The 26,637-nt window shown below is 43.9% G+C and overlaps 1 protein-coding gene across 2 annotated transcripts in view; it reads left to right on the forward strand.

Moving 5' to 3' along the window:
- Positions 1–26,637, forward strand: part of mpp7a (MAGUK p55 scaffold protein 7a) — a 368,390-nt gene that overhangs the window by 47,719 nt on the left and 294,034 nt on the right. For both annotated transcript variants that reach the window (XM_078415914.1, XM_078415920.1), the window contains exon 2: positions 12,779–12,877. The gene's annotated coding sequence lies outside the window, so the exon portion shown is untranslated. The remainder of the gene's footprint in view (positions 1–12,778; positions 12,878–26,637) is intronic.

Consider the following 26,637-nt stretch of genomic DNA (forward strand, 5'->3'; position numbering starts at 1 on the left):
CAAGTTCCCCAAAACAGCAGTATGGTAAACTAGATCATTCATTGTATTTCTGTTTATTGAGGGGTAAATATTAGCAAGACGACACCACCATGGATCATGCCATGAAATCATTTTCACTCGCAATGCTAATAAGCTTGTTTGAACGTCTCATCCAAAAACAGTACCTCCCACTGAGTTGTAATAGAATGCAAGCCGAGATTTTTGCTGCAGTTGCAGTTGAACCCAGCACCTTCCGGCTCAGGCAAGAATGTCACCAGCGAAGCCACACCTGACGCTATTGTTTAGAGTTCATTCTATTGTTGTAAATGTAGTACTTTATGGCAGGGTTATCGTTTACCTTTCTGTTGATAATCTTTCAGTTCTCAGAGATTGCAGAAAAATATATATTTTTGGGATTCAGGTGGAAACGAGGCCTGATACTGCACACCAATAAATTTTCAGACAGTCAATTGGGTTTAATTGACGTGCCAGCAACGGAACAATGCAATTATTTCTTCCAGCGGTATAATAGGCCAATTAATGCAATAACACATTGATATTAATATAATAATTAATAAAAATAATACCAGGTAATCATAATAGTCCAAAACCAAAATCCATCGTGCATCCAAAGACAATTCACAGAAAATCATAGTTGCTGAGGTAGAGTTAGTGTTTCGCAGTGTTCTAGAGCCTGGCGATTGCTGGGAAGAAGCTGTTCTTGAACCTGGTGGTCACGGTTTATAGGCACCAGTACGACCATCTCGATAGTCGAAGTGAAATGAGAGCATGGTCAGGGTGGTGTTGGTCTTTGGCTGCCTTTCTGGGGCAGTGCCTCCTCTAGAGCTCTTTGATGGTGGGGAGGTCAATATTTGACATCTGGTTAGGATTTGACACCGTTCATTAATTTATTTGTGGTAACAGATGCACAAATTTATTTTTGTGTTTGGTTGTCTCTAAATAGGACTGGCCAAGGATCACGATTGAATTACTGTTTACAGTTTAATTTATTGTCAGGTGTACCGAGGTATAGTGAAAAGCTTTTGTGTGTTAACCAGTCAGCAGAAGGACAATACATGATTACAGTCAATCCATTTGCAGTGTAAAGATACATGATAAGGGAATAACATTTAGTGCGGCAAAGCGAACAAAGACCAATCAAGGATACTCCGAGGGTCATCAAAGAGGTAGATAGCAGTTCAGCACTGCTCTCTGGTTGTGGTAGGATGATTCAGTTGCCTGATAACAGCTGTGAAGAATCTGTCCCTGAATCTGATGGAGTGATTTTTTTCACACTTCTATACCTTTTGTGTGATGGGAGAGGGGAGAAGGAGAGTGGCCAGGGTGCGACTCGTCCTTGATTATGCGGCTGGCCTTGCCAAGGCAGCATGGGGTATAAATGGAGTCAATGGAAGGGAAGTTGGTTTGTGTGATGTTTTGGGCTGCGTCCACAATTCGCTGCAATTTCTTGCGGTCTTGGATGGTGCTGTTCCTAAACCAAGCTGTGATGCATCCTGATAAACATAGAAACTAGGTACAGGAGGAAGCCATTCGGCCCTTCGAGCCAGCTCCACCATTTATTGTGATCATGGCTGATCATCCACAATCAGTAACCCGTGCCTGCCTTCTCCCCATACCGCTTGATTCCGCTGGCCCCAAGAGCTCTATCTAACTCTCTTTTAAATGTATCCAGTGAATTGGCCTCCATTGCCTTCTGTGGCAGAGAATTTCACAAATTCACAACTCTCTGGGTGAATCACAACTCTCTGAATGCTTTCTATGGTGCATCTTTAGAAGTTGGTGAGAATTGTAGGGACATGCCAAACGTCCTATACTTTCTAAGGAAGTAGAGGCGTTGGTGTGCTTTCTTGGTCATTGCTTCAATATGGGTGGTCCAGGAGAAGTTGGTGTTCGTATTGACTCCTCGCAATTTGAAGTTTTCAACCATCTCTACTTTGGCAAAGTATGTGTACCACTTTGCTTCCTGAAGTCGATAATTATCTCCTTTGTCTTGCTGACGTTGAGAGAAAGGTTGTTGTCTTGACATCAGGACACGCGTTTCTCAATCTCCTTCCTGTACTCAGTCTCAACATTATTTGATATCCGGTCCACAATAGTGGTGTTGTCTGCGAATTTGAAAATTGAATTAAATCTGTACATGGCTGCACAGTCATGGCTGTAGAAGGAGTAGGGGGCTAAGGATGCATCCTTGCGGAGCTCCCGTGTTAAGGATTATCGTGGAGGATGATTTGTCCCGATCCTCAGTGATTGGGGTCTGTTGGTCAGGAAGTCGAGGATCCAGTTGCAGAGATGAGTGCTGACACCAAGTCCTGCTTGTTTGGTGATAAGCTTGGATGGTAGCATGGTATTAAAGGCAGAGCTGTAGTCTATGAATAGGACAGATGAAAGACTCCAAAAGCTGGAGTAACTCAGCGGGACAGGCAGCATCTCTGGAGGGAAGGAATGAGTGACGTTTGGGTCGAGACCCTTCTTCAAACTCGTAGGTGTTCTCGTGTCGAGTCATGGCACTCTGTGCCAAGTTCAGTTTAGTTTATGTCAATTACACCAAGATGCAATGAAATTCCTTGTTCTCACAAAGCTCCTAGAGTATACAGTAAAGAGCATTTAATTGTCATAGGCACCGATAACAAAACAATGAAATTCTTACATGCTTCAGCTTAACAGGCACATAAAAGGCAATACACAGATAATATAACATTTAATAAATTAATAATCCCAATACTGGGTGGCCATAATCGTGCAAAAAAACAAAGTCCATTGTGCAACCAAAGACACTGTGCATAGATGATCATAATTGCTGAGGTGAGTGTTGCGTAGTAATAGCCTGCAGGTTGCTTGAAAGAAGTGATTCTGGTGCCTGATGATCCTGGTTTTCCCATGCTCCCCGCCTTCCTGATGGTAGGAGTGAAATCAAAGCATGGGCAGGATGGTGTGGATCATTGAAGATATTGCCTGATGTTTTGAGGTTGTGCTTACAGATCCCTTTGATGGAGAGGTCAGTACTTGTCAGTACTTGTCAGTACATGGGCAGGGCAGGGCAGTGTCTGCAAATCTGTAATCTCCTTTGTTCTTGTGTGCTCGAGTCGCTGAACCAGGTTGTGATGCAACCAGTCCATATGCTCTCTGCTGTATACCTGCAGAAGTTAAACAGTTATTCATTAATATATCAAATCTTCTTGGCCTTCAAAGGAAGTAGAGAAGTTGGTGAGCTTTCTTTGTGGTTGTATAAATGTGCTGTGTGCAGAATAGATATACGGAGATGTGCGCACCTCGGAACTTGAAGCTGCTGACTCTCTCTACCCTTGCACCATCAACGAAGACCAATTTGTGGGGGAAAATATGGTGCTGATTTGTGGTGATAATTTTCCTCATTAAAAAAAGACGGTTGATTCCTTTACTTTCCAGAATCTGGCTTTACTCACAAAGCCAACAGATATACTGTCCATCCCTATTAGTCCCTGAACAGATGGTAATTGTGCTGAGTCGGGAATCATAGTCATACAGCATAGAAACAGGTCCTTCAGCGCAACTCGTTCATGCCTACCAAGAACTCCTGAGGGGCCAGGTGCAGCAGTAGAACTCTCGATGGCCTACGACGATACCGCAGCAGCAAGCCTGAGTCACTCACCACGGACCAGGGAACCCGCCTGGATTGGGAGCCTCATCTCCTGCTCAAAGCAAAATAGACAACATCTACAGCACCTTAACCACCAACGCACCTGCTCCCCCTCAAACCACCTGCCCCCCCTTATCCTGTCAACCCCTGCCTCAGTTCTCCCCAGTCTCCACCACCGACCTCTCTGACCTCTTCACAGGAATAAAAACTGCCACCTGCTCTCTGGACCCCATCCCCTCCAGCTTTGTCAAGGCCTGCCTTCCTGCTCTCTCTCCACTTATCACTGCAACAATAAACTCCTCCCTGTCCACTGGCATCGTCCCGCCATCCCTCAAAATCGCTGCTGTCACCCCCATTCTGAAAAAACCTGGTCTCAACCCTGACACCCCAAACAACTTCAGACCAATCTCCAACCTACCCTTTCTGTCCAAAGTTTTGGAACGTGCTGTAGCTTCCCAACTCAAATACCACCTCTCTACCAATAACCTGTATGAAACTTTCCAATCCGGATTCCGCTCCAACCACTGTACTGAAACTGCGCTCCTCAAAATCACAAACGACCTTTTCCTCTCCTCCGACGCTGGCAACCTCAACATCCTCATCCTACTTGACCTCAGCGCCGCCTTTGACACCATAAATCACTCCATTCTCCTCACCCGACTTGAAACCTCCTTTAACATCACCGGCACAGCCCTATACTGGTTCAAATCTTACCTCTCTGACAGGCACCAGTTCATCTCCATTAACAACTGTAAATCCCCTGCCGCTCCCCTCCCCCAAGGTGTCCCCCAAGGCTCAGTCCTTGGCCCCCTCCTCTTCATCCTCTACCTGTTCCCCCTTGGTCAATTAATCCGCCGTCATGGTCTCAACTTCCACTGCTTCGCCGATGATATCCAGCTCCTCATCTCCACCAAGTCAATCTCCCCCACCACGCACTCTACACTGACAAACTGCATCACTGAAATAAAATCTTGGCTTCAATCAAACTTCCTCAAACTCAACTGCAACAAATCTGAAATCATCATCATTGGTCCAAAAACGCTCACCAAATCCACCCAAAACTTCATCCTCAATATTGATGGTCTCCCAGTATCCACCTCCCCTCACATTCGGAATCTTGGAATCATCTTTGATCAAACCCTCCCCTTCGACAAACACATCAAACACATCACAAAGACAGCCTTCTTCCACCTCAAAAACATTGCCTGTCTCCGTCCATCCCTCTCCTCCACAGCTGCAGAAACCCTCATCCACGCCTTCATCACCTCCCGTTTGGACTACTGCAACAGCCTCCTCTATGGCGCACCCTCAAAAATCATCAGTAAACTTCAATACATTCAAAACTCCGCTGCCCGTCTACTCACCCACACCCCGATCCGTGACCATATCACCCCCGTCCTTTACAAACTCCACTGGCTCCCCATCCCCCAGAGAATCCAGTACAAAATCCTCCTCATGACCTACAAAGCCCTCCATAACCCGGCCCCATCCTACCTGACCGACCTCCTCCACAGGCACACTCCCACATGCACCCTCCGCTCTGCTGCTGCCAATCTCCTATCCCCCCACATCCGGACCAAACTCAGATCCTGGGGGGACAGGGCTTTCTCCATCGCTGCTCCCACCCTATGGAACTCACTACCCCAAACCGTCAGAGACTCCTCCACACTCACCACATTCAAAACATCACTGAAGTCTCACCTGTTCAGTACTGCCTTCAACCACTGAAAGTCACCTCACCTTCTGTCTCCTTTCTCTGTTCGTTTACTTATTTATCTATTTATTCACTTCCCTATGTTCTCTAAATCCCTGAAAAGCTTCTTGGAGTATATGAAAAGCGCTATATAAATGTAATGCATTATTATTATTATTATTATTATTCCTGTGGACTGGGAACCGGAGAGGAGAGTGGAGGGATTCAGCGACAGATGCAAGGGGGGTCTTGTATGCTGCACCCTCAAGGTCGGCTGCGAGAGGCGCTCCCAGGGCACGAAGACTAAATGGTGGCCTGGCGAGGTTTCTGGGCAATCTGGACCGTGGCACTGGCTGCACAAGGTTTTAAGGCCAGCTAAAGCTCTCCTTTGAAAATGGCACCAAAACCTGGCGACCCTTGCTCATGGACTCAATGGGTTGTTTCTGTGCATTCTGCACTTAAATGGGATTGTACTTGTGTATGGCAATAATCTTACTGATCTGTCTGCAAACAAAAAATTTGGCTGATCCTTGGTGCACATGATTATAGAGAACCATTGATTGAACCATAGATGCCCCAACCAAGCTAGTCCCATTTACCTGTGTTTGCCTGTATCCCTTCAAATCTTTCCGAATCATGTGTCTGCTCCTTCATTTTGTTCCTATGTCTCCTTCTTCAAGAGAGAAACACCTCAGTATATACACCATGGAGATACCTCTCATCCCAGGTAGACACAAAATCCTGGTGTAACTCAGCGGATCAGGCAGCATTTCTGGAGAGAAGGAATGGGTGATGTTTCGGATCGAGACCCTTCAGACTGATGTCAGGGGAGGGGGCAGGACAAAGATAGGATGTAGTCGGAGTCAGGAAGACTAGTGGGAGAACTGGGAAAGGGATAGAGAGGGAAAGCAGGGACTATCTGAAGTTAGAGAGGTCAATGTTCATATCACTGGGGGTAAACTAGCGAAATATAAGGTGCTGTTCATTCAATTTGTGCTGGGCCTCACTCTGACAATGGAGGAGGCCCAGGACAGAAAGGTCAGGTTGGGAATGGGAGGGGGAATTGAAGTGCTGAGCCACCGGGAGATCAGGTTGGTTAGGACGGACTGAGCGGAGGTGTCGAGCGAAACGATCGCCAAACCTGCGCTTGGTCTCGCCAATGTAGAGAAGTTGACATCTGGAACAGCGGATACAATAGATGAGGTTGGAGGAGGTGCAGGTGAACCTCTGCCTCACCTGGAAAGACTGTTTGGGTCCTTGGATGGAGTCGAGGGGAGGTAAAAGGACAGGTGTTGCATCCCCTGCGGTTACAGGGAAAAGTACCTGGGGAGGGGGTGGTTTGGGTGGGAAGGGACGAGTGGACCAGAGAGTTACGGAGGGAACGGTATCTGCGGAAAGCAGAAAGGGGTAGAGATGGGAAAATGTGTCCAGTAGTGGGATCCCGTTGGAGGTGGCGGAAATGTTGGAGGATAATTTGTTGTATGCTACGGCTGATGGGGTGAAAGGTGAGGATAAGGGGGACTCTATCCTTGTTACGAATGGGGGGAGGGGAAGCAAGAACGGAGCTGCGGGATATTGAGGAGACCCTAGTGAGAGTCTCATCTATAATGGAAGACGGAAAGCCCCGTTTCCTAAAGAATGCAGTTTTTTTCCTCTCATCCCAGGAATTAGCTGGCTTCCTCCTATGCTCGTATATCATTAAGGGGCCTAAACTGTGCAATGTATTACTTGTGCAGCCTCATTTGCCAGCTCTTGTGTGTTGAATGCCTATGTAATTCTAATAATACTCGATTTAGAAGCTCTTACGGTAAAGGTCAATATGTTGTTTGAATTCCCAACAGCTTGCCTTCTAACCTTTTAATGTCACATGCACAAGAACACAAATTCCTTTGCTCCCCACTTTTCTCTCTCCATTTATTAACTGTGATTCTTCTTCACAAAATCCATGACCTCAAGTTTTAATATATTAAACTCCATTGCAAAGTTTTTGAACATTCAATTGCCCTACTTATTTCAAATATCCTCATCTCAAAGTCCTCGGGCCTATTTTCATATCATCAGCATATGAAAATGTGCTCTTTCCCCCTCTGATTTGTAAATATAGATGGTCAATAAAGGTGAGTCAAGAACTGATTGTATGGGCAAAATAATTCCATATCTGCTTTTGGTAGATAATTAAAGTGAAAAATGTCCTTCATCACAAAGGTTATGTATGAACAGAGCACAGCATAGGAATAGGCCCTTCAGCCCATGATGTCTGCATTGAACAAAATGCTAAGACCATCTAAAGGTTTCTAAAATGCCACCATCGCATATGCCTCGACCACCCCAGCAATCGCCACCCTCTGTGTTTATATTGTAAAAGCTTCCTTTTAAACTTTGCCTCTTTCACCGGGAATCTATTTCCATCCTGGGGAAAAAAAGTTCTGACTGTCGACCCAATCAATGACTCTCATAATTTTATATACTTCTATCAGGCGTCCCCTCAATCTCCAGTGTTCCAGGGAAAACACTCTAAGTTTATCCAAGGTAGACACAAAATGCTGGTAATTCAGCGGGACAGGCAACATCTCTGAAGAGAAGAAATGGGTCCTTTGTGGCGGCTCCCAAGGGTCGGGCCATACTTCTACCGACCCCTCGGCACGGGAATGGACCAGTCCAGGGAGGCGGTCAGGTACCAGTTATATAAGGACAAGGTTTTGGGCGCGATGCCATTCCGGCAGACTCGACCCGTCTGATAACCGAGGTACAATAAAATATAACGTCCCCGAAATACCTGGCTCCTTGCCTTTATTTCGGGCCTTTATCAACGCGCCACATTGGTGACCTCGACGGTCCATTCAGACTAGGATGGACAAACAATGGACAGCCGACCAGGCCGCAGCTGTCGACGCGGTAGCCATCAAGCTCCCGACTTTCTGGACCATCCGGGCTCGCGTTTGGTTTTACCAAGCGGAGGCCCAGTTCCAGCTGTAGGGCAACACAACGGATGACACCCGTTTTTTCCACCTGGTGGGAGCCCTTGACCAGGACACGGCCGAAGAGGTAACGGAGTTCCTCCAGGACCCCCCGGCCCACGATAAATATGAAGCCCTTAAGGAGCTGCTGCTCCGAACCTACGGGCTAACCCGAATGGAGCGGGCCGAAAGGCTCCTCCACATGCCAGGCCTCGGTGACCGGCGCCCATCTAGCCTCCTGAAGGAGATGGTCGCGTTACTCGACGGGCACAGACCGTGCCTGATGTTCGAGTATACGTACCTGCACCTGCTGCCGACCGACATTCGCCTGCAGCTTACCGACGCCTCCTTTGCAGACACCCGGGCCCTCGGCAGGCGCGCGGACGCGCTGTGGGCGGCGCGCCAAAATTAGGTGCCCAGAACTGCACGCAATACTCCAAATGTGACCTAACCAAACTCCTATACAGCTGCATCATGGCCTCCTGACACTAATACTCAATATAGAAACAAAGAACTATAGATGTTGGAGAACACACAAAAGGACACACAGTGCTGGAGGAACTCAGTGGGTCAGACAGCATCTCTGGAGGACATGGATTGATGATGTCTCGACCCAAAATGTCACATCCATGTCCTCCAGAGATGCTCCCTGACCCACTGAGTTACTTCAGAACATTTTGTCTATTTTCATATACTCAGTGCCCTGACCAATGAAGGCAAGCAGACCATTTGCCTTTTTTTAAACCACTCTATGTATTTGTATTTCAGGGAGTTATGGACTTGGACCCCAAGATTCCTCTATACATCAATGTTGTAAAGGGTCTTGCCATGAATTGTATATTTCCCCCTAGCATTCGACCTTCCAAAGTGTACCACCTCACACTTGCTCAGATTAATCTTCACCTGCCATTTCTGAAGCAGATTTATACACCGTTGTATAACTTGACATCCTTCTTCATAGTCCGCGACCCCAGCAATCTTAGTTTATTTGCAAACTCACCTACCCATCTACATTTGCGTACAAGTCATTTATATATTGTCTTCAGAGATCTTATAATGGAGAGGCTTTCAGATTGAGTAGGTTTTTAAAATGCAAAGCACCCCAAATGGTTTTGGGTGCTTTGAAGTAAAAATATTCCATGTGATGGATCTTTAATGAAATGATTTATGTCTTTTTTTCAAAAAAACAATTCATAGTTTTGACAAATGGCAGAAATACTCAATTTGTTGTATTTGTATCTTCAAATCTGAAATATGTCTGTTTAAAATGCCAGCTCTTCTTGCATTGAGTGCCAATGTTTTGTTCCTCAGTAATTAAATACTTTTGATGAATCTATGCACTACTGCTATTTCCCAGATGACAAAATAATTTTTATCTATAGCTACCGGTGTAACATTTTAAAAACTATATTTTTGAATATTCATGGTGGGAGAGTGATACTTGTTATGATTTGAAATATAATTTTGTTTTAGAGTATATGTGTATTAAAACATTTTTCAATTGCTTTCCTGATGTTGCACTCCTTTTGGGCTTCGTCTGACAACTTTGGAAATATTTCATGATTTATTTTGGGGATCTGGAAAGTACTTGTATTTTCAGTATTTAGTTTTCACAAATATGATTGGCTTCATGGATGTTGTATTTGGAAGTCTTAGACATGCCGATGAAGGACTGTTGGTGGTTTTGGTACTGCTGCCTTTGACCACTGTTCTGGTACTGCAGAACATTGATATTTTATCCATGGGCAGAATTCCTCAGCTATTGCTCTGTCCACTGTACTGTTAAGCTTAAATTACATTTCAGGCATTTTCCATGATGTTCTTGGCTTAACACGTGTAGATTCTGGGCATGAGTCCCAGGCCTTCCACCATCGCCTTCCATGAAGCCAATTTTCTATCTAGTCGGCTATCTCTCCTTGGACCCTTTGCGATCTAACCTTCCATTGGAGCCTACCATGCAGAACCTTGTCAAATGCCTTGCTGAAATCCACATATACAACGTCGACAGCTCTGTGTTTATGAACCATTTTGGTCATGTCTTCAAAATACTCAAAGATTCAAGAGATCGATCTCCCAGATACAATACCATGCTGACTATCCTTAATCAGCCCTTGTCCTAAATGCATGTATAAATAATGCCCCATAAGCCCAAATTGACTGTTCTTTAGGATTATTGGGGCTGTCTTCTTTGGAGCACCACAATCTCAAAATGTATTGCATCACTGCACAGAAACGTCTTGATATACATAAAAAATGTTTATTATTTGTATATTTCCGATATGTAAACAATATAGCTATAAATTGAATTAATGAATGAGCAAATTGAGCAAAACTCTGTGATGGAGATGCTCATTGGATCAGGCAGCATCTGTGGAATGAGCATCTTCTCAAGGGTCCTGATCCAAAACGCTGCCTGTCCTTTCCCTCCACTGATGTTTCCTGACCTGTTGGGTTACCCCAGGACTTCGTGTTTTGCTCACGATCCCAGCATTTGGAGTTTCTTGTGTCAGCATATTAAATTTATGGTTGTGTTCTTTGCTCTTAAAAATTTGAGATGAATGTAATTACAGGAACATACTGTAAACGCTATAATATAAAATAATTATCTTTATGTTGAAGACTGGTGGCTGATGTGTGCCTCTGTCCAAGAAGCGCCGTAGGAAAAGCCATGGAACCACAGGCCTGTGAGCCTCACATCTGTGGTCGGAAAGTTACTAGAGTGTATTCTCAGGGATAAGATAAACATGCATTAAGATGGACAAGGGCTGATTATGGATAGTCAGCACAGTTTTGTATGTGAGAGGTCATGTCCTATGAATCTCAGTTTTTTGAAGAAAACCAAAAACGTGGTTGTGGGCAGAGCTGCAGATATTGTATATATGGATTTCAGCAAGGCATTTGACAAGGTTCCGCATGGTAGGCTGCTCTAAGGTTGGATCGCATGGGATCCAAGGAGAGAGAACAGAATGGACAGCAAATTAACTTCATGAAAGTAATCAGAGGGTGATGATGGAAGGATGTTTTTTGGACTAGAGGCCTGTGACTAATGGTGTGCCTCAGGGTTTCGTGCTGGGTCCATTGCTGTTTGTCATGTATATCAATGATTTGGACGTACACGCCATGATAAACAAGTTTGCCGATGACTCTAAAGTGGTTGGTATTGTAGATAGTGAAGATGGCTGTCAAAGGTTACAGCAGGATCTTGATCGGTTGGGTAGGTGGGCTGACGAATGGTTAATGGAATTTAATGCAGAGAAATGTGAAGTGTTGTTTTTTGGGAAGTCTGACATGGGCAGGACCTGCACAGTGAATAATGGCTCTGGGGAGCGTTGTGGAGCAGGGGGGTCTGGGAGTACAGATGCATGGTTCCTTGAAAATGACATCACAGGTGGATTGGCTAGACAAAATGGCACATTTGCCTTCAGTCAGAATATTGAGTATAGAAGTTGGGAAGCCATGTTATAATTATGTAAGACGTTGGTGAGGCCACATTTAGAGTTTTGTGTTCTGTTTTGGTCACCGTGCTATAAGAAAGATTTTGTCAAGCTTGAAAGGGTTCAGGGATTTACCAGGATGTTGCCAGGACTCAAGGGACTGAGATATCGGGTGAGGTTGAGCAGGCTAGGGCTTTATTCCTTGGAGCGCAGAAGGATGAGGGGTAATCTTTTTGTGATGTACAAAATCATAAGAAGAATAGATTGGGTAAACACAGTCTTTTGCTCACAGTAGAGAAATCGAGAACCAGAGGACATAGGTTTCAGATGATGGGGGAAAGATTTAATGGGAACCTGAGGGGGAATCTTTTTTACACATAAGGCGGTGGATGTATGGAATAAGCTGCTGGAGGAGGTAGTTGAAGCAGTTACTATTGCAATGTTTAAAAAACATTTGGACATGTTCATGGATAGAGTAGGTTTTGAGAAATATGGGCCAAAAAGCAGGCAGATGGTCGGTGTGGGCACGTTGGTCTGAAGGACCTGTTTCCATGCTGTATTACTGTGACTCTTTTAAGTAGATTTGGCATACTGCACTCTTTTTTTGTTATTGCTGGAGATTGTGAAGCAATCATGTGGTTTGATGAGCCATCTAAAGTACTTGTGGTGAACCTCCTTCGCACCCTCTCTGGAGCAATCTTGTCTTTCTTAACCAATTGCAGCTTAAATTGCGCATGATATTCAAGATATAACCTTGCAAGATCATATTTAAATTTAGTGTAATGTTTTTAAACTTTTCTCTAAAATTGATTATTTGTTAATTCCGTTTGAAATTTCAGCTGAGGGTGGGGGGCTGGGGCAGGTGGTGGGGGGGAGGGTTGGGAGCAGGTGGACATGGGGAGGGGAGGAGGGGTTTGAAGACAGGTGGGGTGGGTAGGGGTGGAGGGGTTTGGGTTCAAGCAGTGAGGGGAGGAGGGTTGTTGGGAGAATTTTTAATTGAAAGTCCGATTTATCATTTTTTTTGGAGTCTGGGTTGGCTTTGGTATTAAGTATCATGTTTTTCTCTTTTTCTCTTCAGGGCAGATATTAAGCTGATTAGCGTGGAATCCAGAAGAAGCCTATATATTCTTAATTTCAAACTTTACATTTCCTGTGGCTTTTTCATCTACACTGTCAGGTACATTTCTACCTTTTATAATTTGCATAAAGTAATGACTTTTCAATTGAAGTAGTCTGTTGTACTTTGCTCATATTTTGAATTGTATTTTTCCAGCAATCAGATTTACAGTTGAACATAACCTCTACTTCCACACAGCTGAAACCCAATATTGTTTTTTTTTGGTCTTTGTAGATGAGTCATTTTCAAACAAATTTCCTGTGAATTTTGTTTACGTAAGGTTGAATCCATAATGACATAAAATCTTGAGTAATTCTAGTCAAACAGACCATTTGGCCCAAATGTCCCCACCAACCTTTTTGTCCATCTTCACTTGTCCCATTTGCTGGAATTAGGTCTGTATCCTTTCTTTCCCTTTTTCCTTTGCTCCAGGGAAAATAAGCCCAGTTTATCTGTCTCTTCCCATTAACAGTCCTCCAACCCAGACAATATCCTGGGCAATCTCCTCTACTCTCTCCAGCTCAACCACATCATCCTTATAGATAGGCATCCAGAACTGCAGATGGTAGTTAAGTGCAGTTTAACCAATGTTTTTTGAAGTTACAAAATGGCCTCTCAGGTTTTACATTCTATGTCCTGATTTATGAAGGCAAACATGCCTGCTTGTATTTCCTTAGTCACGAAAACTGGAACCCCAAGGTCCCTCTGGACTGGAACCCCAAGGTCCCTCTGAATAATAACATTGCTTACTGCCCTGCCATTTACCATTTATATCCGACTCATATTTGACTTCCCAAAATGCATCACCTTGCACTTGTTTGGATTGGATTCCATCTGCCAATGTTCCATTCACCTTTCCATCTGATCTTCCCCGCTTCCACAACGCCACCAGTTTCCATGTCAATAGACAATAGGTGCAGGAGTAGGCCATTCGGCCCTTCTAGCCAGCACCACCATTCAATGTAATCATGTCTGATCATTCTCAATCAGTACCCCGTTCCTGATACCCCCATACCCCCTGACTCCGCTATCCTTAAGAGCTCTATCTAGCGCTCTCTTGAATGTATTCAGAGAATTGGCCTCCACTGCCTTCTGAGGCAGAGAATTCCACAGATTTACAACTCTCTGACTGAAAACGTTTTTCCTCATCTCCGTTCTAAATGGCCTACCCCTTATTCTTAAACTGTGGCCCCTGGTTCTGGACTCCCCCAACATTGGGAACATGTTTCCTGCCTCTGACGTGTCCAACCCCTTAATAATCTTATGTTTCGATAAGATCCCCTCTCATCCTTCTAAATTCCAGTGTATACAAGCCTAGTCGCTCCAGTCTTTCAACATATGACAGTCCCGCCATTCCGGGAATTAACCTAGTAAACCTATGCTGCATGCCCTCAATAGCAAGAATATCCGTCCTCAAATTTGGAGACCAAAACTGCACACAGTACTCCAGGTGCGGTCTCACTAGGGCCCTGTACAACTGCAGAAGGACCTCTTTGCTCCTATACTCAACTCCTCTTGTTATGAAGGCCAACATTCCATTGGCTTTCTTCAGTACTGCCTGCTGTACCTGCATGCTTCCTTTCAGTGACTGATGCACTAGGACACCCATAGTATGTCCCCTTTTCCTAACTTGAAACCATTCAGATAATAATCTGCTTTCCTATTCTTACCACCAAAGTGGATAACCTCACACTTATCCACATTAAACTGCATCTGCCATGCATCCGCCCACTCACACAACCTGTCCAAGTCACCCTGCAACCTCATAGCATCTTCCTCACAGTTCACACTGCCACCCAGCTTTGTATCATCTGCAAATTTGCTAATGGTACTTTTAATCCCTTCATCCAAGTCATTAATGTATATTGTAAATAGCCGCGGTCCCAGTACCGAGCCTTGCAGTACCCCGCTAGTCACTGCCTGCCATTCTGAAAGGGACCCATTTATCCCCACTCTTTGCTTTCTGTCTGCCAACCAATTTTCTATCCGTCAGTACCCTACCCCCAATACCATGTGCTCTAATTTTGCCCACTAATCTCCACTAATCTCCTTGGGACCTTGTCGAAGGCTTTCTGAAAGTCAAGGTACACCACATCCCCTGTCAATTTTCCTAGTTACATCCTCAAAAAATTCAAGATGATTAGTCAAGCATGATTTTCCCTTCGTAAATCCATGCTGACTCGGAACATAGAAACATAGAAACATAGAAAATAGGTGCAGGAGTAGGCCATTCGGCTCTTCGAGCCTGCACCGCCATTCAATATGATCATGGCAGATCATCCAGGTCAGTAGCCTGTACCTGCCTTCTCTCCATACCCCCTGATCCCTTTAGCAAAAAGGGCCACATCTAACTCCCTCTTAAATATAGCCAATGAACTGGCCTCAACTACCTTCTGTGGCAGAGAATTCCACAGACTCACCACTCTCTGTGTGAAGAAATGTTTTCTCATCTCGGTCCTAAAAGACTTCCCCCTTATCCTTAAGCTGTGACCCCTGGTTCTGGACTCCCCCAACATCGGGAACAATCTTCCCGCATCTAGCCTCTCCAACCCCTTAAGAATTTTATATGTTTCTATAAGATCCCCCCTCAGTCTTCTAAATTCCAGCGAGTGCAAGCCCAGTCTATCCAGTCTTTCCTCATATGCCAGTCCCGCCATCCCAGGGATTAATCTGGTGAACCTTCTCTGTACTCCCTCTAAGGCAAGAACGTCTTTCCTCAGGTTAGGAGACCAAAACTGCACACAATACTCCAGGTGCGGTCTCACCAAGGCCCTGTACAACTGCAGCAGAACCTCCCTGCTCCTAAACTCAAATCCTCTTGCTATGAATGCCAACATACCATTCGCTTTCTTCACTGCCTGCTGCACCTGCATGCTTGCTTTCAATGACTGGTGCACCATGACACCCAGGTCACGTTGCATCTCCCCTTCTCCAAATCGGTCACCATTCAGGCAATACTCTGCTTTCCTGTTCTTGCCGCAAAAGTGGATAACCTCACATTTATCCACATTATATTGCATCTGCCATACATTTGCCCACTCGCCTAATCTATCCAAGTCACTCTGCAGCCTCCTAGCATCCTCCTCGCAGCTAACACTGCCACCCAGCTTCGTGTCATCCGCAAACTTAGAGATGTTGCATTCAATTCCCTCGTCCAAATCATTAATATACACTGTAAATAACTGGGGTCCCAGCACTGAGCCTTGCGGTACCCCACTAGTCACTGCCTGCCATTCCGAAAAGTACCCGTTTATTCCTACTCTTTGCTTCCTGTCCGCCAACCAATTTTCTATCCACCTCAAAACTGAACCCTCAATACCGTGTGCTTTAAGTTTGTACACCAATCTCCTTTGTGGGACCTTGTCGAAGGCCTTCTGAAAGTCCAGATATAACACATCGACTGGTTCTCCCTCATCCACTCTACTAGTTACATCCTCAAAAAATTCTATAAGATTCGTCAGACATGATTTGCCTTTGGCAATTCCATGCTGACTTTGTCCGATGATTTCACCACTTTCCAAATGTGATGCTATCACATCTTTAATAACTGACTCTAGCATTTTCTCCACTACGGATGTTAGGCTAACTGGTCTATAATTCCCCGTTTTCTCTCTCCCTCCCTTTTTAAAAAGTGGGGTTACATTAGCTACCCTCCAGTCCTCAGGAACTACTCCAGAATCTAAAGAGTTTTGAAAAATTATTACTAATGCATCCACTATTTCTGAGGCTACTTCCTTAAGCACTCTGGGATGCAGCCTATCTGGCCCTGGGGATTTATCTGCCTTTAATCCATTTAATTTACCTAACACCACTTCCCGACTAACCTGGATTTCCCTCAGTTCCTCCATCTCATTAGACCACCGGTCCCCCGCTATTTCCGGCAGACGGTTTATGTCTTCCTTAGTGAAGACAGAACCAAAGTATTTGTTCAATTGGTCTGCCATCTCCTTGTTCCCTAGGACCGATCCTGTTACTGCTATCCAAATGCTCAGCAATTTCGTCTTTTATAATTGACTCCAGCATCTTCCCCATGTCATCCCTATACTTTCTTTTCGACCTCCCATGATCTCATATCATTAGTTTTGTAAACAATAAAGTGCCCAGTATCAATCCCTGTAATACACCACCAGTCACAGAAAACCATTATTCCACCACAACCATTCTATCATCAAGTTCCCTTTGGATCCCATTAGCCAGCTTAGTCTGGATGCCATCTGTCTCAACCTCCCTGACTATACTATAATGTGGGACCGTGTCAAATGTAGTGGCATTACTGAGAGACAAAAATTTGGCATGAAATAGGGTTTTGATGGCAAGAAAAGAAAAAAGATTGCATGGCCAAAAATTAAATTAAAATTATAACTCTAGGATATTGGCTCTGCAATATGAAGTCTTATTTGTCCAATCAAGGCCTTCTCAGAATATAATGATCATTCTAATGTTGGGAATGCTATAACCATGGATCTTCATGTTAAGAGTGTTTTCTGTACTATACATTGTCATTTCAAATCAGGAAATAATTTTAGAACACCTTTTAAATAAAGCCGCACAAAACATGTGACATGCTTGACAGTCAGTTGGTTTGATAACTACAGTACTATATTTGCCAATTAACTTGAGCTGCTTCTTCATGTCATTAGTGTAAATATATTCTATATCTTCTAATGCAAAGATGGAATGATTAGACATTATCACATAGGGGAAAAGTTTACTCTTCAAAGGAACATACTGCCCTCTGCTGTTTTCTTTCCAGTAAACATTTGTAACTGCCCTGTTTTAGTATATTTCAACTACAAGTCGAGATTAATTGTTGGTGTACAAAATTGTTCAAATGTTGTTTCTATGGGTTGAATCTTTACTTTGCCACTTGTTCCAAATGTCATTTAAACTGCATTAAGGTGGAGACGTTTTTTGACTTCTCCAGTGCTTTTAACTCCATCTGGCCTGCACTGCAAGGGAAAATCTGACGAAGATGCGGATGGATGCTCCATTGGTGTCCTGGATCACCAACTATCTTACTGGATAACCACAATATGTAAGGCTACAGAACTGTGTCTCGGACATGGTAGTGAGCAACACAGAGGCCCCACAGGGGACGATCCTCTCTCCCGTCCTGTTTACCATCCGCACCTCGGACTTCAGATATAACTCCGTCTCCCGCCACCTCAGAAGTTTTCAGATGACTCTGCAATTGTGGGCTGCATCAGTGAGGGGAGGGAAGCTAAATACAGAGGTGTAGTCAACGACTTTGTTGAGTGGTGTGGGCTGAATCACCTGCAGCTTAACACCGACAAGACTAAGGAGTTGGTGGTGGACTTTAGGAGGAGAGGAACACCCCTGTACCCTGTCCCCATCAACAATGTGGATATGCAGTTTATCAAATACCTTGCAGTGTATCTGAACAATAAACTGGACTGGTCCAGGAATGCTTGGGCCCTGTGCAAGAAGGGACCGACCAAGCTGGCTGTTCTTTTTGAGAAGGCTCAGGTCCTTCAACGTCTACAGTACGATGTTCTGCCAATTGGTGGTTGCCAATGCCAACTTCTTCGCTGCCGTGTGCTGGGGCAGCAGGGCGAAGGCTGCGGACGGCAATAGGATCAGCAAACTCATTAGGAAGGCTGGCTCTGTCCTGGGGGTGGAGTTGGATTCATGGGAGGTGGTCTTGGAGGGGAGGATGCTCCTCAAACTGTGGAGCATCCTGGACAATACAGCTCACCCCCTCCATGACACACTGGTCAACCTGAGGAGTACCTTCAGCAACAGACTGGTTCCACGAAGATGCAGACAGAACGCCACAGGAGATTCCACTTCCCTGTGGCTATCAAACTTTACAACTCCTCCCCCTTCTGTCGTGGGGTAGACTGAGACAAACTCCCCCCCAGTCTTTGCACATCTCCAAGCCTTTCCACTCGTCACTTTCATTTCATGTTTCATGTATTTTGTGTTTTTATGACTGTTGGCAGATCAATTTCCCTCCTGGGATAAATAAAGTTGTATCATCAATTTCAGAAGTCTCAGACATACTGATTAATACACTAACAATGTTGTACCTTGGACCTCATCAGATTCAGAAGTTAAATTGCCCATGATCTGAAAATTGAAGGTTGACCAGATTAGATCTAGTGTGTGAACAGAGACCATAGATTGTTGAAGTTGTGTTTATAAAACAAAACAGAAAATGCTGGGAATGTGCAGTTGGACAGATGGCACCTGTGGGATGAAAGGGTTAACATTACATGTTGAAGACCCTTCATGAGAACTGGGAGAAGGTGAAAGATGCTTGTTTAACTGCAGGAAGGGGAGATGTCTCCAACAGGATAAAACTAGGGTGACCATAGAATAAGCTAACAACAAAGTTACATGGTCAGTGAGGGAAGGAGTTGGAAAGTAAGAACATAGACCAACGAACATTGACAAAATAATGTGGAGGAAAGAACTGCAGATGCTGGTTTAAATCGAAGGTAGACACAAAATGCTGGAGTAACTTAGTGGGTCAGGCAGCATCTCTGGAGAGACGGAATAGGTGACGTTTCGGGTCTGACAAAATAATACGGGAGCTACAAAATGGAGAGCTTGAGATCAAGCCTGGTAAGTCAGGGTGGGCATGTTCTTCATTCCCAGAGCTTTGCAAGCTATTCTCTCCATTCCAATTATTCAGCTTGGCAAGATTGACCCTTCATATCTGGTACACTCAACTACAGGAATTGGGTGGTCACAGGTCAGTAATTCCAGTTGAAGTAGATTTGCCCAATATTCATTTGAAGATGCAGCATGGAAACAGGCCCTTCAGTCCATCAAGTCCATGCCGACCATCAACCAGCCGTTAAACTAATTCTATGTTATCCCACTATTGCATCCACTCTCGTCTTTGAACTCCTTCACCCCAAGTGTGTGAAGGAGAGATATAGGAGGTCCTTCCTTCCCGCTGCTGTGAGACTGCACAACCAGCACTGCTCCCAGCAGACGAGTCAACGGTAACAGTTAAGGAATACACAGTAAACTGATGACAATTCATCCTTGTCTTTACTTTTATGTATAATGAATGCTCTCTTGCTATCCACTTTGCTGCTGTAGTGGAGGCCAATTCTCTGAATACATTCAAGAGAGAGCTAGATAGAGCTCTTAAGGATAGCGGAGTCAGGGGGTATGGGGAGAAGGTAGGAACGGGGTATTGATGGAGAATGATCAGCCATGATCACATTGAATGGCGGTGCTGGCTCGAAGGGCCGAATGGCCTTCTCCTGCACCTATTTTCTATTGTCTATTGTCTAACACTGTAAATTTCCCCGGTGTGGGACAAATAATGGAATATATCATTATTATTATGTGGGAAGAAACCGGATCACTCAGAGGAAACCCATGTGTTCAAAGAACGTGTAAACTCCACACAGACGGCACACAAGATCAGAATTGAACTTGGGTTTCTAGCTGCGCCACTGTGCCATTCAACTGCACGACTGTGCTGTGCATCTATCACCAAAATCCTATTTAAATATCTTTTGATGTATTATGATAGACTTGTAGTAATCATATTGTGGCTTTGGTGCACTTTTTAAACATTATACCATATTGTGTAAAACATTTTTACTCTGTTTATCTTTTGTAAAATTAGATCTACCTGGATCTGGTTGTGCAATATTCAACTTTATTCCTCAGATAACAATGGTAAACCTCGATAGATTACTTAGCAGGCCCCTGTGCACCCAGATACGTGAATTGTGAAAGACACAGAGCGAATAACTTCAATTAGCATGGCAGGCATGAGAACCTGAGGTTGTTCTCATTTGTTCTGAAAAAGTTAAGGTGAGAATTAACAAACATGTTCAAAATGTGGTTAAAAAGACCAAACTCTTCTAAATTTCAGAATTGGGACATGTGAAATACTCAAAGGACCAAAAGTGCTGGAGTAACTCGGAGGGTCAGGCAGCATCTCGAGAGAACATGTTAGGTGACGTTTCAGATAGGCACCCTTTTTGAGATTGATACACAAGAAGATTAGAGAATGGCTCATATTTATTTAAGAAGGGCTTAAAGGATGTTGGGGAACTACAGGCCAGTGAACTACAGGCCAGTGAACATCAATGGTGGGACAGGTTCTACCAGCATTTTAGTTCAGTTTATTGTCACTTGTACCGAGGTAAAGTGAAAAGCTTTTGTTGCGTGCTAACCAGTCAGCGGAAAGACAATACATAATTATAACCGAGCCATCCACAGTGTACAAATACGTGATAAAGGGAATATTTTGAATAATGTTTAGTGCAAGATAAAATCCGATCAAAGTTAGTCCGACGGTTTTGTGTGTGGGAGATGATGTCTCAAGAACTTCATTCGCTTTTTGACGAAGGGACCAAGAAGATTGATAAAGGCAGGCGGTAGGCATTGTTCGCATGGATTTTGGCAACTCCTTCGACAAGTTTGATTACTGGGATCCAGCGTTAGCTATCTAATTGGAAAGTTGGTTTGGCAATAGCAGAAGGTTGGTTTTCAGAGTTGAAGCCTGTGACCAGAATTTGCTGCAGTGATCAGTGCCGGGTCTCCTGTAATATTATTAATAATCATTAATATAATCCATATAAACAATTAGGATTAGCGTGTAGGTTGCATGATTAGTAAGTTTGTGGATAACAAGAAAATTGATGGTGAAATGGACAATTAAGATAGTGACCCAAGTGTAAAGAGGATCCCGATCAAGAGGAAAAATGAACTTGGAAATTCCGAAGAAAGTTAATTTGACAATAGACAATAGGTGCACGAGTAGGCCATTCGGCACTTCAAGCCAGCATCACCATTCAATGTGATCATGGCTGATCATTCTCAATCAGTACCCCGTTCCTGCCTTCTCCCCATACCCCTCACAATTTGGACGTGTGAGGGATTTAAACCAGCTCGGGACATAACGCACAAATAGTGGGGCGCTCGGAGACGGCTATGTTGAGAGACCTTGGGGTTGAAGTATGTAGTTCACTGAATGTGGTGACGCAGTTAGACAGCGTGATAAAGAAGATATAGGGCACATTTGCTTTAACGGTCAGGGCTGAAAAGTTGGCAATTCGCCACAGCTGTATAAAACTTGGGCCAGGCCACAGTTGGAGTATTGCGTGCAGTTCTGGTTGCTGCATTACGTGAAGGATGTGGAAGCTTTAGAAAGGATGCAGGAGGTTTGCCAAAATGCTTCCTTGATTCTGGTTACATAGAGAGGTTGGACTAACTTGATTGTTTTCTCTGGAGGGTTGGAGTTTGGGGGAGGGGGTATTATAAAATACAACACAAGTGGATGGAATGACAAAGTAGACGTATGGAATGCCTGCCGCTTTCAGTCAAGGTATTGAGTACAAGAGTTAGGAAGTGATGCTGCAGCTTTATAGGCCTTTGCTTAGGCTGCATTTAGTGTTTTGTGTGCAGTTCTGGTGGCCCCATTACAGGGAGAATGCGGGTGCTCGAGATGGTACAGAAGAGGATTACCAGGATGTTGCCTGAATTAGAGGGTCTTACCCAGAAGTAGAGGTTGGACAAACCTGAATTGTTTTGTCTGGAATATCAGAGGTTCAGGAGAGATCTGATGGATGTGAGTGAGCAGGCAGGTGGGATTTGTTTAAATTGTAAACATTGTCAGTGCAGACATAGTGGACTGAAGGGCCTTTCCCTGAACTGTATTTTTCCATGCTTTATATTGTAAGTGTTTGCCTCTTCACTGCTGGAAATGAGTTGACTGTTCCACAAGCTCTGGCATTTCACCAGTAAATGTAAGTGAGAATGATGAACTTTTATTTGCAAGCCAATCAAATATTTCATCACAACTGAACCAAACCAGAGATTTTTTTGATGAAAAATGCTTGTAAGAGCTCATTTTTTATTTCCCATGCCGGTGTTGCTGTTAATCCACTGGATGGTGCTATGTTAGCTACTTGAAATTTGGAAGATTGAAATCAAACAGCTGCTCTGCTTTTGTGAAAATAGATTTACCTGAGATTTCTGAAATTGGTGACTGACTTTTTTTACTGCTCAAAATGCTTTGCCCATCTGACTCCTTTGACTGACAGTTCAGAGCAGTATTAATACAGTGCCCTCCATAATGTTTGGGACAAAGACCCATCATTTATTTATTTGCCTCTGTACTCCACAATTTGAGATTTGTAATAGAAAAAATACGAGGCTAAAGTGCACATTGTCAGATTTTATTAAAGGGTATTTTTAAACATTTTGGTTTCATCACGTAGAAATTACAGCTGTGTTTATACATAGTCCCCCCATTTCAGGGCACCATAATGTTTTGGACATGTGTGTTCAATTGTCTCCTTAATGCAGGTATAAGAGAGCTCTCAGCACTGTAGTCTTTCCTCCAGTCTTTCCATCACCTTTGGAAACTTTTATTGCTGTTTATCAACATGAGGACCAAAGTTGTGCCAATGAAAGTCAAAGAAGCCATTATGAGACTGAGAAACAAGAATATAACTGTTAGAGACATCAGCCAAACCATAGGCTTACCAAAATCAACTGTTTGGAACATTATTAAGAAGAAAGAGAGCACTGGTGAGCTTACTAATCGCAAAGGGACTGGCAGGCCAAGGAAGATCTCCACAGCTAATGACAGACCAAATATTGAGTAAATGCTGTTCTTTTTGCCATTGAATAATATGGCAAATCTGATTGTAGTCTTAGTTTAAAAAAAATTACCAATATAATTTTCTGCCTGGCAAACTCTGATTCGTTCTTGCAGCTATTAAACTAAGACTAATGTTTGCTGTCATAATTCTGTGGTCTGACCCAAAGGTATTAAATGAGTTGTAAGCTTCAACATTCCTGATGCTGTTTTTCCACTTTTTCCATACTAAGATGTAATCCAGCTGGGCTTTCTTAGCACTTGGGGATTTATATGTCCAAGATTTTTTTTAACCAAGTTATTATTCGTGGACCAGAGGTTAAATTCCATGATGTAATCAAGAAGTAATTTTCCATTCCATTTGTATCATCATAAAATGACTGGAGAGCTATTTCTTTGCTAACGCATTTCTTGCATGCATATCACCTCCAGTGATTGTGAATTTGAGTGCATAGTTTCTTGTGATCCATAACATTAAGTTGATTATCTGTCTCGGGTAATTATGCTGATTATTTGGGTTGCTAGAAATTACCGCAACAGATATTCTGCTGTTAATTACATGCACAGTCTAAAGATGTTATATCCGTGCATTTGCAGAGAGGGATTCCGACTCCTGCTGTGCCTTTGATTTTGTTTTATTCCTGACAGTCTAACCAAAATCCATCTATCATTGTTTCAATAGTCAATAGTCAATTTATTTGTCACATACACATAAATGTGCAGTGAAATGAAAAATTACCCGCAGTTCAACAATAAGACCAATAAGAATAATCAATAAAAATGCAATAACACATACAATCATAAACCAACACCAAACAAAAGAAACATCCATCACAGTGAGTCTCCTCCAGTCACCTCCTCACTGTGTTTAAGGATATTATTTGCACAATAGAGATAGTATACCTGCAGATTCGCTCTTGCTACATCTTTTGTTCCACATCCAAAGATCAACATGTTGACCTTGTTACCTGATTGAACTTGATAAAAGCTTCTACTTCCTTCCTATAATATATATCTATATATATATATATAGTGTGTATTCAATAGAGAGTTAGAAATACCTCTTAGGGCTAATGGAATCAAGGGATATGGGAAAGCAGGAACGGGGTACTGATTTTGGATGATCAGCCATGATTATATTGAATAGCGGTGCCGGGTCCTGCACCTATTTTCTATGTTTCTATAATGCAGTGGCCAGAGCTGCACACAACACTCTGACTGCTTCCTAACCAAAGTTTTATAAAGCTGTAACATGTACTTTTAAGCTCCATACCCCAACCAATACGGGAGAGCATATCCTCTGCCTCCTTTACCACTTTAATTGTGTTACTACTTGCAGGGAACTATTGAATTGGATCCCAGATGCCTCAATACATGCTGTTTATTGTCATTAACCAAATACTTTCACCTTTCAGTTGACCTCCCAAAGTGCAATGCCTTGCACTTGCCCAGATTCAATTCCACCAGCCATTTCACCATTGGTTCATCATCTGCACTTGCTTACATCCATTTTTGGTGTTATTTGCAAACTTAGTAATCAACACATTTGCATTGCCATCTGAGTCATTTGTAAATATCTCAAATAACAGAGGTCCTTGTGGGTCACTACTGAACACAGACCAGCCAGAATAAAACTGTCGCAACACTACCCTCTGTCTTCCATGGATAAACCAGTGCTGAATCTGAACTGCCGAGTCGCCATGGATCCCATGCATCTTAATCTTCAGGATCAACCGACCACAAAGGACTAAATCAAATGCCTTACTAAAATTGATGTCGACAACATCCACTGCCCACTCCTCATCGATCACCTTTGTCAGCTCCTCAAAAATACTTGCTCAGGTTTGCAAGACATGGCCTGCTGCGGGTAAAGCTATGCTGATTGCTCCAACTAGTCCATTCTCTTTCAAATGCGAGTGAATACTATCCCAAAGTATCCTCTCCAATAGCCCCTCTATCACTAACGTGAGCATCACTTACGTAAATAATTTCCTGGATCATTTCAAGTTCCCTTATTATCATGAGAGGAATAGATCGGGTAGATGTGCAGTCTCTTCCCAGTGTGTGTAAATCGAGAACCAGAGGACATAGGTTTGAGGTGAAGTGGAAAAAATTTAATAGGAATCTGAGGGATAACTTTTTCACTCAAAGGGTGGTGGTTGCATGGATCGAGCTGCCAGAGGAAGTGTTGAGGCAGGGACTATCCGAATGTTTGAGAAACAGTTGGACAGGTACGTTGATGGGACGTATGGAGGGATATGGGCCAAACGCGGGCAGGTGGGACTAGTGTAGCTGGGACATGTTAGCCGGTGTGGGCAAGTTGGGCCTGTTCCCACGCTTTGTGACTGGCTCCATGACTAACAGTGATTTGGTCATATGAATTCATAATTGGCTTACTGATGGAAGACAGAGTTGCGGTGGAAGGACAATATTCAGTCTGGAGGTCTGTGACCAGTGGAGTCCCTCTTCCATTACAGATGAGGCTCTCACTAGGGTCTCCTCGATATCCCGCAGTTCCACTCTTGCTCCCCCTCCCCCCGTTCGTAACAAGGACAGAGTCCCCCTTGTCCTCACCGTCTACCCCATCAGCTGTCGCACACAGCATATAATCCTCCAACATTTTCGCCAAGTCCAACAGGATCTCACTACTGGCCACATTTTTCCATCTCCACCCCTTTCTGTTTTTCACAGAGACCGTTCCCTCAGAAACTCCCTGGTCAACTTGTCCCTTCCTACCCAAACCACCCCCTCCTCAGGTACTTTCCCCTGCAACTGCAGGAGATGTAACTCCTGTTCCTTTAGCTCCCCCCTTGACTTCATCCAAGAACCCAAACAGTCTTTCCAGGTGAGGTAGAGGTTCATTTGCACCTCCTCCAGCCTCATCTGCTGTGTCCGCTGCTCCAAGTGACAATTTCTCTACATTGGCGAGACCAAACGCAGGCTCGGCGATCGTTTCACTGAACACCTCCACTCAGTCCATCTTAACCTACCTGTGGCTCAGCACTTCAACTGCCCCTCCCATTCCCAATCTGACCTTTCTGTCCTAGGCCTCCTCCATTGTCAGAGTGAGGCCCAGCGCAAATTGGAAGAACAGCACCTCATATTTCACTTGGGTAGTTTACACCCCAGCGGTATGAACATTGACCTCTAACTTCTGATAGCCCTTGCTTTCCCCTCTCTATCCCCTCCCCTTCCCAGTTCTCCCACTAGTCTTACTGTC

Source organism: Rhinoraja longicauda, chromosome 2 (genome assembly GCF_053455715.1).
Source record: "Rhinoraja longicauda isolate Sanriku21f chromosome 2, sRhiLon1.1, whole genome shotgun sequence".
NCBI classification, from domain to species: domain Eukaryota; kingdom Metazoa; phylum Chordata; class Chondrichthyes; order Rajiformes; family Arhynchobatidae; genus Rhinoraja; species Rhinoraja longicauda.